A 7,778-nucleotide genomic window follows, 5' to 3' on the forward strand; every position below is an offset into this window, starting at 1 on the left:
ATCACAACAGCTGCTACCACTTCCAACCATTTCTTACTCTTTTTAAGCAAAATCTTTATTTTAACACTATCAAAATTGACAGATTGTTTAAAATAAATAGATTTAATTTGTATTTTGCATTACCCACACTAAAGTAATTCTTTACTCAGCATTGAAGCTGTTTGAAACTACCAAGAGAAAGGATACACAGACAGATGGACAGAGTAGGTCCTGACTCACAGGAATGAAAAGTAAAGATTCTAATTTTAATGACTGAAATATGATAGAATTTACATAATTTTTAAAACTCTCAATAAAATGAAAGACTGACTAATCCCTGAAAGTGTATATTAATGAAACTTTTCAATAATATTTTATGCTTTTTACTATGGCATATTATGAATGTCTAATAACTCTCACATTAATATATTAGATTAAAGTGGGTGGAAAATATGTCAAAATCAGATATATAAAGGGATCATAATTCTGCTCTATTTGAACATTATATGTAGTAATTAATGGGTTATAATGTATTAAGATTAAGCTACATTGCTATATATTGTTTTGCATGAATAACCTTTGAAGATAAAAGATTTGATAGATTTTAATTGTTCATTAAAAATAAATCAATGTAGATTTGTAGCCGACATGAATTCCATAAAAAATATGGAAGCCACAAAGCTAATGTTGTGTGTTATTTAATTCACATGTCAGCACAAAGTGTGCAAATCTTACATATTTTTCCAGAAGTGCAAATTATAAAGTGGTGGTATTAATGCCACCTATACCATCTATACCTACAACAAATTTAAAATAAACTATTGCTGTTATAGTAGCTGAAGGTAGCACAATTCAATTTTGTCAAAATGATGAATCTCAAAGCATGACTAGTTCGTATAAAATATAACTATTTGCAACTTTATGGATACAGCTGGATTAATCATTATTGTGGATTTTGGAGAGTATGATCAAATCTGGGATGACCAATGTCTGCAAACTATAAAAACCTGAGAAAAATTCCAATCTGTTACGTTTTCTAGCCCTCAAAGTTGTAAACAATATTGATTTATTCTTGTTTCCGATTTCAAAATCAGCAAGGGAGCCCAAGTACTGCAAGCATCTTCTCTTGTTGTTTTACAAGTGGTTTTCTAATCTTCTTTAATGCTGTTCCACAACAGGAATGTGTCAGACAAGAAGAAGGGGAAATCAAGTGGTAAGTCACACTGCCAGCTTTCATGTACTTACAAGCAGCTACAAGAGTGAAATGGATATAAGATTGCAGCAGGTTACTTCTTCGCTCCCCTAAAATAGTTACCGTTGTGTGGTACAAGAAAAAATTAAAGTAAACTCAGACCACTGGTCCACACATAATTTTCCACTGATAATACAAACTGAAGAAGTAGAAAAATACAAGCAATTCACTCAGCATTTTTGTAATAGATAAAACCTGATTAATGGAAGATTTACACCAAGTTGTGAGCATACTCAATGGGCTGAATGGCCCTCGACTGTGCTGTATAATTCTATAATACTGTGAATTATTTTTAGAGTTATTTTAAATGATGTCAATCGCATTTTGAAAGAAAACTGAATCAGTCATTTGGAATATGATTGCAATGAAAGACGTTACGTTCCAAAAAGCTTTGAAGGAGCATTGTGTCTTATTTTTAAATGTGATTAGAATTTAAAGGTTACAATTTGAAAATACTTATTTATAATATGTGACTATCTCATATCTAATCCAGTTGGCCTTGCTTTTATCCAGGCCAGCTGGAGTGACAGGTTCAATATGAGATTATCGTATCGGTCACTATACATTGCACTGCCTGAGGAATGGGGTCAGGTTGCAGATGTGTGGAAGCGCACAGCTACAGTCTGCTTATTCAAATCATATTCAAAATTCCATCCCTGGTTGGCTACCAAAAATCCTATTCCTTTTAAATTTAATGTAAAAATAACTGCCGTTTTAATGACTTATTTTAATTTTCAAAGCATTGGCAGCATCTCGATATTATTTGCTAGTTAAAAGTCAACAAGTAGATCACCTTCAGTTGCTATTAAAATGACTGAGTGGACTGTGGTGTAGATAAATACCAAGTGACTATTCATACCTCCAAATAAAAGCCAAAAATTCATTGTAACTATCACATAATGCACTTTGCTTGTGGGCAAATTTAAACTCTCTTACTAATTGACTTTAGGGTTAATTTTAACTCTGCAAGAGCATGGGCTTTTGAATGGGTTCAAATTGGGCCCTAAGACTGAGCCCAGTAAAATACACGGTTTGATTTCAATGGTTTAATTATCCTGCATGAAGATTTTCCAACTGACCTGCTACATGTAACCATTTACTCCCATATTTAAAGTTCCGAATTCTCTAACATTTTTCTCTTAACTAACCATTAGATTGCACTTCAGTGCTGTGCAGATGCAGTGTTGTGTTGTTGAAGGGCTAGCTTTCAAACCAAGGCTGAGTATCAAAATTCTAATCTTTCCACCAGTTTGTTAATATTTTAATTTAAACACAATTTGTTATTAACATCTACTTAATGATTCAGGATCAACTGCAACCAATATGGGGGCATTGTTGCATTTGATCAGAGTTTAAGATGGGATTTAACACATTATCTATACAGCAAAAACATACAACCATGACAAATGGCGAGTACCAGTCCAGGTCAAGCAGAATGGCTGGCATGCATGAACAGCTCTTTCTTCTTCTTTCTCATTCCTCCTCAGTGTCTCATGTGTTTGTGACTTCTCAAACTATCCAAAAGTGTTAGCATGGATCTAGCCTCAGTAGTTTCTCTCCACTGCCTACAGCAATGAGACCTTCCAAACTCTCTTACTTTACTTCAGGGGTGGCCCTGGTTGGATCATTAACAGGACATCATTGCCCTATTAAGATTTATTATACAATGCCCAATATTATATCAAGCTCTTTGTCCAAACCACTCTAATGTCATCCATTTGCCATGAGATTCTAGAGCCTATGCACATACCCTCAGTCCTTGATTAATCAGGCCTTTACATCATCTTTCTTTATCTCACCCAGGATGTTCGCCATGTCTGGTTTTATAGCTCCCTTCCATCTCATCCCTGGTCTTTAGCTAACTTTCAAAGACTCCATTGGTCAACATGGTTATGTGAAAGGAAAAACATGTTTGACAAATTTGCTAGAGTTCTTTGAGGATATAACAACCTTGATAAAGTTGATAAAGGAAAACCGGTAGATGTAATGTATTTGGATTTCCAGAAGGGATTCGATAAGGTGCTACAGAAAAGGTTATTGCTCAAGATAGGAGCTCACAGTATTGGGGGTAGTGTGTTAGCATGGATTGAGGATTACAGGTTAACAGGGTTGAGGTTAACACACAGAAGACAGAGGGAAGAGTATTGCGCTTGTCAGGTGGGTGCACACCTAACCAGAATGAGCGTAAAATGACATGTGATGATGTTGAGCGAGCGTCCCCACGTCATTGTGTACTCGGACTTTTTGTGAAACCTCATCCACGGGCGGCTTGAGGGGTTTCATTCATTAGTTAGAAATTAATTTCTAACGTATCCCTTCCTCTGTGACAGAGTCACATGAGGGGACATGTTATAAACATTTTTAAATTCTTTATTTTTTTATTTTCAAAATTCTTCAGCTCCCTGAGGTAGCTCTTACCTCAGGGAGCTTTTAATTCACACACCTTTACGCTTGCACGCACTTTGATGCTTGCGCTCCTCTCACTCCCACCCCGGCAGCGCTGCAGCATGCGTTTCATGCTGTTTGGCCATTAATTGGCCAGCCAGCATGAAATCCATGCCAGGACCCAATCGTGGGCAGCGGTCAGTTTTGCGACCGAGCCCAGGCCCACCCACTGCAACCGCCTGACGAGGGTAAAATTCTGCCCAGAGAGTCGGGATTAATGGGTGTTTTTCGGGTTGGAAAGATGTAACTAGTGGAATGCCACAAGGATCAGCCCTAGGTCCTCAATTATTTACTATCTATATTAATGACTTGGAGGAGGGGGCAGGGTGTAATGTATCCAAATTTGCTGACAATACAAAAATAGGTGGGAGGGCATGTTATGATAAGGACATAAGGAATCTGCACGGGGATATAGATAAGTTGAGTGAATGGGGAAAAACTTGGCAGATGGAGTTTAATGTAGAAAACTGTGAGGTCATGCACTTTGATAGGAAGACGCAAAAGGCAGACTATTATTTAAATGGAGAGACTCCAAAAAATTGCAGCACAGAGGGATCTGAGTGTTCTTGTGTATGAAACACAAAGGTTAGCATGCAGGTGCAGCAAATAATTAAGAAGGCAAATGGAATTTTGGCTTGTATGGCTAGGGGGTTGGAGTTTAAAAATAGGGAAATCTTGTTGCAACTGTGCAGGGTGTTGGTGAGGCCACACCTGGAGTACTGTGAACAGTTTTGGTCCCCGTATTTAAGAAAGGATATACTGGCATTGGAGGCATATCAAAAGAGATTCACTAGGCTGATTCCTGGGATGAAGGGGTTATCTTATCAAGAACGGCTAAACAGATTAGGTCTCTATTCATTAGAGTTTGGAAGAATGAGGCATGGTTTTATTGAAAAATACAAGATTCTGAGGGGGCTTGACAGGGTAAATGTTGAGAAGATGTTTCCACTATTGGGGGAATCTCGAACTAGGGGACGTAGTTACAGAATAAGGGGACACTCATTTAAAACTGGGACAAGAAGGAAATTCTTCTCTCAGAGGGTAGTGAATGTCTGGAATCCTCTACCCCAGAGATTTGTGGAAGCTAGATCACAAAGTATTTAAAGAGGAGGTAGATAACTTTTTGAAATATCGGGGAGTTGAGGGCTATGAGGAGCTGACATGAAAGAGGAGTTGAGGCCTAGGGCAGATCAGCTATGATCTTATTGAATGGCGGGGCAGGCTTGAGTGACCGAATGGCCTACTCCTGCTCCTATTTCTTATGTTCTTATATTGCCTGTTAGCATTTACTTATGCTCAGAGCTATTCATAAGTCCTGTTAACAAGCTGTTCATAATTTTTATCTAGTCAAAGTGGTCCAATTCTATTGAAGACTATTGAACCATAATGGTTCACTAAAATAACTTTACTTTATTCCTACATACCAATTAACTTCTACATGCCAGCACGCGTGCTAATTAAGCAAGGTTAAATGAAAAGTCTAACACAGCTTTGTATTATGGTTATATCTTTATGTATTTACCCAGCTATGGTCTTTTAGGGCTAAGCACAATTAATTAAGAATAGTTATTCCACTAGCTTTTGCTTCCAGCAAAACAAAACTCTAAACAGTTTCTAATCAACTGAAACGTTTAACGCTAACCTATTATTTTACTTATTCAAGCTGTTTACTAAATATATAGAGTCATAGAGGTCTATAGCACAGAAAAAGGCCCTTCTGCCCATCGAGTCTGCTCGGTCAAACGAGTACCTAACTATTCTAATCCCACTTTCCAGCACTAGGCCCATAGCCTTGTATGCCATGGCTTCGCAAGTGCACATCCAAATACTTCTTAAATGTTATGAGGGTATCTGCCTCTACCACCCTTTCAGGCAGTGAGTTCCAGATTTCCACCAGCCTCCGGGTGAAAAAATTCTTCCTCACATCCCCTCCAAACCTCCTGCCCCTTACCGTAAATCTGTGCTCCCTGGTTATTGATCCCTCCACCAAGAGGAAAAGTTCCTTCCTGTCTACCCTATTTATGCCCCTCAATTTTATACACCTCAATCATGCCCCCCCTCAATCTCCTCTGCTCCAAGGAAAATAACCCTAGTCTATCCAATCTCTCCTCATAACTAAAACTCTCCAGCCTAGGCAACATCCTGGTAAATCTCCTTTGCACTCTCTCTAGTCCAATCACATCCTTCATATAATGCAGATTCTATAACTGCACGCAATACTCTAGCTATGGCCTAACCAGCATTTTATACAGTTCCAGCATAACCTCCCTGCTCTTATATTCTGTGCCTCGGCTAATCAAGGCAAGTATCCCATATGCCTTCTTAACCACCTTATCTACCCCTTCCCGCCACCTTAAGGGACCAGTGGACATGCACACCCAGGTCCCTCTGATCCTCGGTACTTCCCAGGGTCCCACCATTCATTGTGTAGTCCCGTGCCTTGTTTGCCCTGCCCAAGTGCATCACCTCACACTTATCCAGATTAAATTCCATTTGCCACTGATCAGCCCATCTGACCAGCCTGTCTATATCCTTCTTTAATCTAAGGCTATCCACCTTACTAATTACGACCCCGCCAATTCTTGTGTCATCCACGAACTTACTGATCAACCCTCCTACGTTCAAGTCTAAATCATTTATATATACCACAAAAGGCAAGGGACCCAACACCGATCCCTGTGGCACCCCACTGGACCCAGGCATCCAGTCACAAAAACACCCCTCGATCATCAGCCTCTGCTTCCTGCCACTCAGCCAATTCTGGACCCAATTTGCCAAATTTCCTTGGATCCCATGGGCTCTTAACTTCATTATCAGTCTCCTATGCAAGACCTTATCAAAAGCCTTGCTGAAGTCCAAGTAGACTACATCAAATGCATTGCCTTCATCTACACACCTGGTCACCTCTTCGAAAAATTCAATCAAATTGGTCAGACGTGACCTCCCCTTAACAAAACCATGCTGACTGTCCTTGATTAATCCCTGCCTCTCCAAGTGTAGATTAAATCTGTCCCTCAGAATTGCTTCCAATAGTTGCCCCACCACTGAGTTTAGACTGATTGGCCCGTAGCTCCCTGGTTTATCCCTTCCTCCCTTCTTGAATAACAGCAGCACATCGGCTGCCCTCCAGTCCTCTGGCACCTCTCCTGTGGGCAGAGAAGTATTGAAAATTATTGTCAGTGCCCCTGTTATCTCCTCCCTTGCCTCACTCAACAGCCTGGGATACATTTCATCCGGGCCTGGAGATTTATCTACTTTTAAGCCTGCCAGGCCACTTAGAATCTCCTCCCTTTGTATGCTAATTTCTTTAATTATATCACAGTCCTTCTGCCTGATTCCCATACCCACGTCATCCCTCTCACTTATGAACACTGATCAGCCCATCTGATCAGTATTCATATAGAACCCTACCTAAGTCTCCTGGCTCCACACATAAATTATCACTATCATCCTTAATGGGCCCTATTATATCCCTAGTTAGCCTCCTACTCTTAATGTACTTGTAAAATATCTTTGGGTTTCCTTTATTTTACCTGCCAATGTTTTTTCATGTCCCCTTTTTTGCTCTCCTAATTTCCATTTTAAGAATCCCCCCCCCCTACACATTCTACACTCCTCTAGGGCTTCCACTATTTTGAGCCCTCGGTATCTGCCATAAGCCTCCCTTTTTCACTTCATCCAATCCTCAACATCCAGGGTTCCCTGGATTTGTTAGTCCCACCCTTTGCCTTTACTGGAATATGTTGACCCTGTACTCTCCCTATTTCCTTCTTGAATGAGTCCCACTGCTCTGACGTAGATTTACTGCTCCCAGTCCTCTCTGGCCAAATCATATCTGATCTTCTTAAAATCGGCCTTCCCCCAATGTAGAACTTTGATTTCTGGCCCATCCTTGTCCTTTTTCCTAACAAGCTTGAATCTAGTGGAGTTATGATCACTATCTGCAAAATGGTCCCCCACTGATACCTCTGCCAGTTTCCTGGTTTCATTCCCTAAAATTAAGTCCAGGACCTCTCTTGTAGGACCTTCTATGTACTGGCTTAAAAAGCTCTCCAGGATGCATTTTAAGAATTCTGCTCCCTCTAAACCTATCACTCTATGA

The sequence above is a fragment of the Carcharodon carcharias genome, chromosome 12 (assembly GCF_017639515.1).
Source record: "Carcharodon carcharias isolate sCarCar2 chromosome 12, sCarCar2.pri, whole genome shotgun sequence".
In the NCBI taxonomy this organism is placed as follows: domain Eukaryota; kingdom Metazoa; phylum Chordata; class Chondrichthyes; order Lamniformes; family Lamnidae; genus Carcharodon; species Carcharodon carcharias.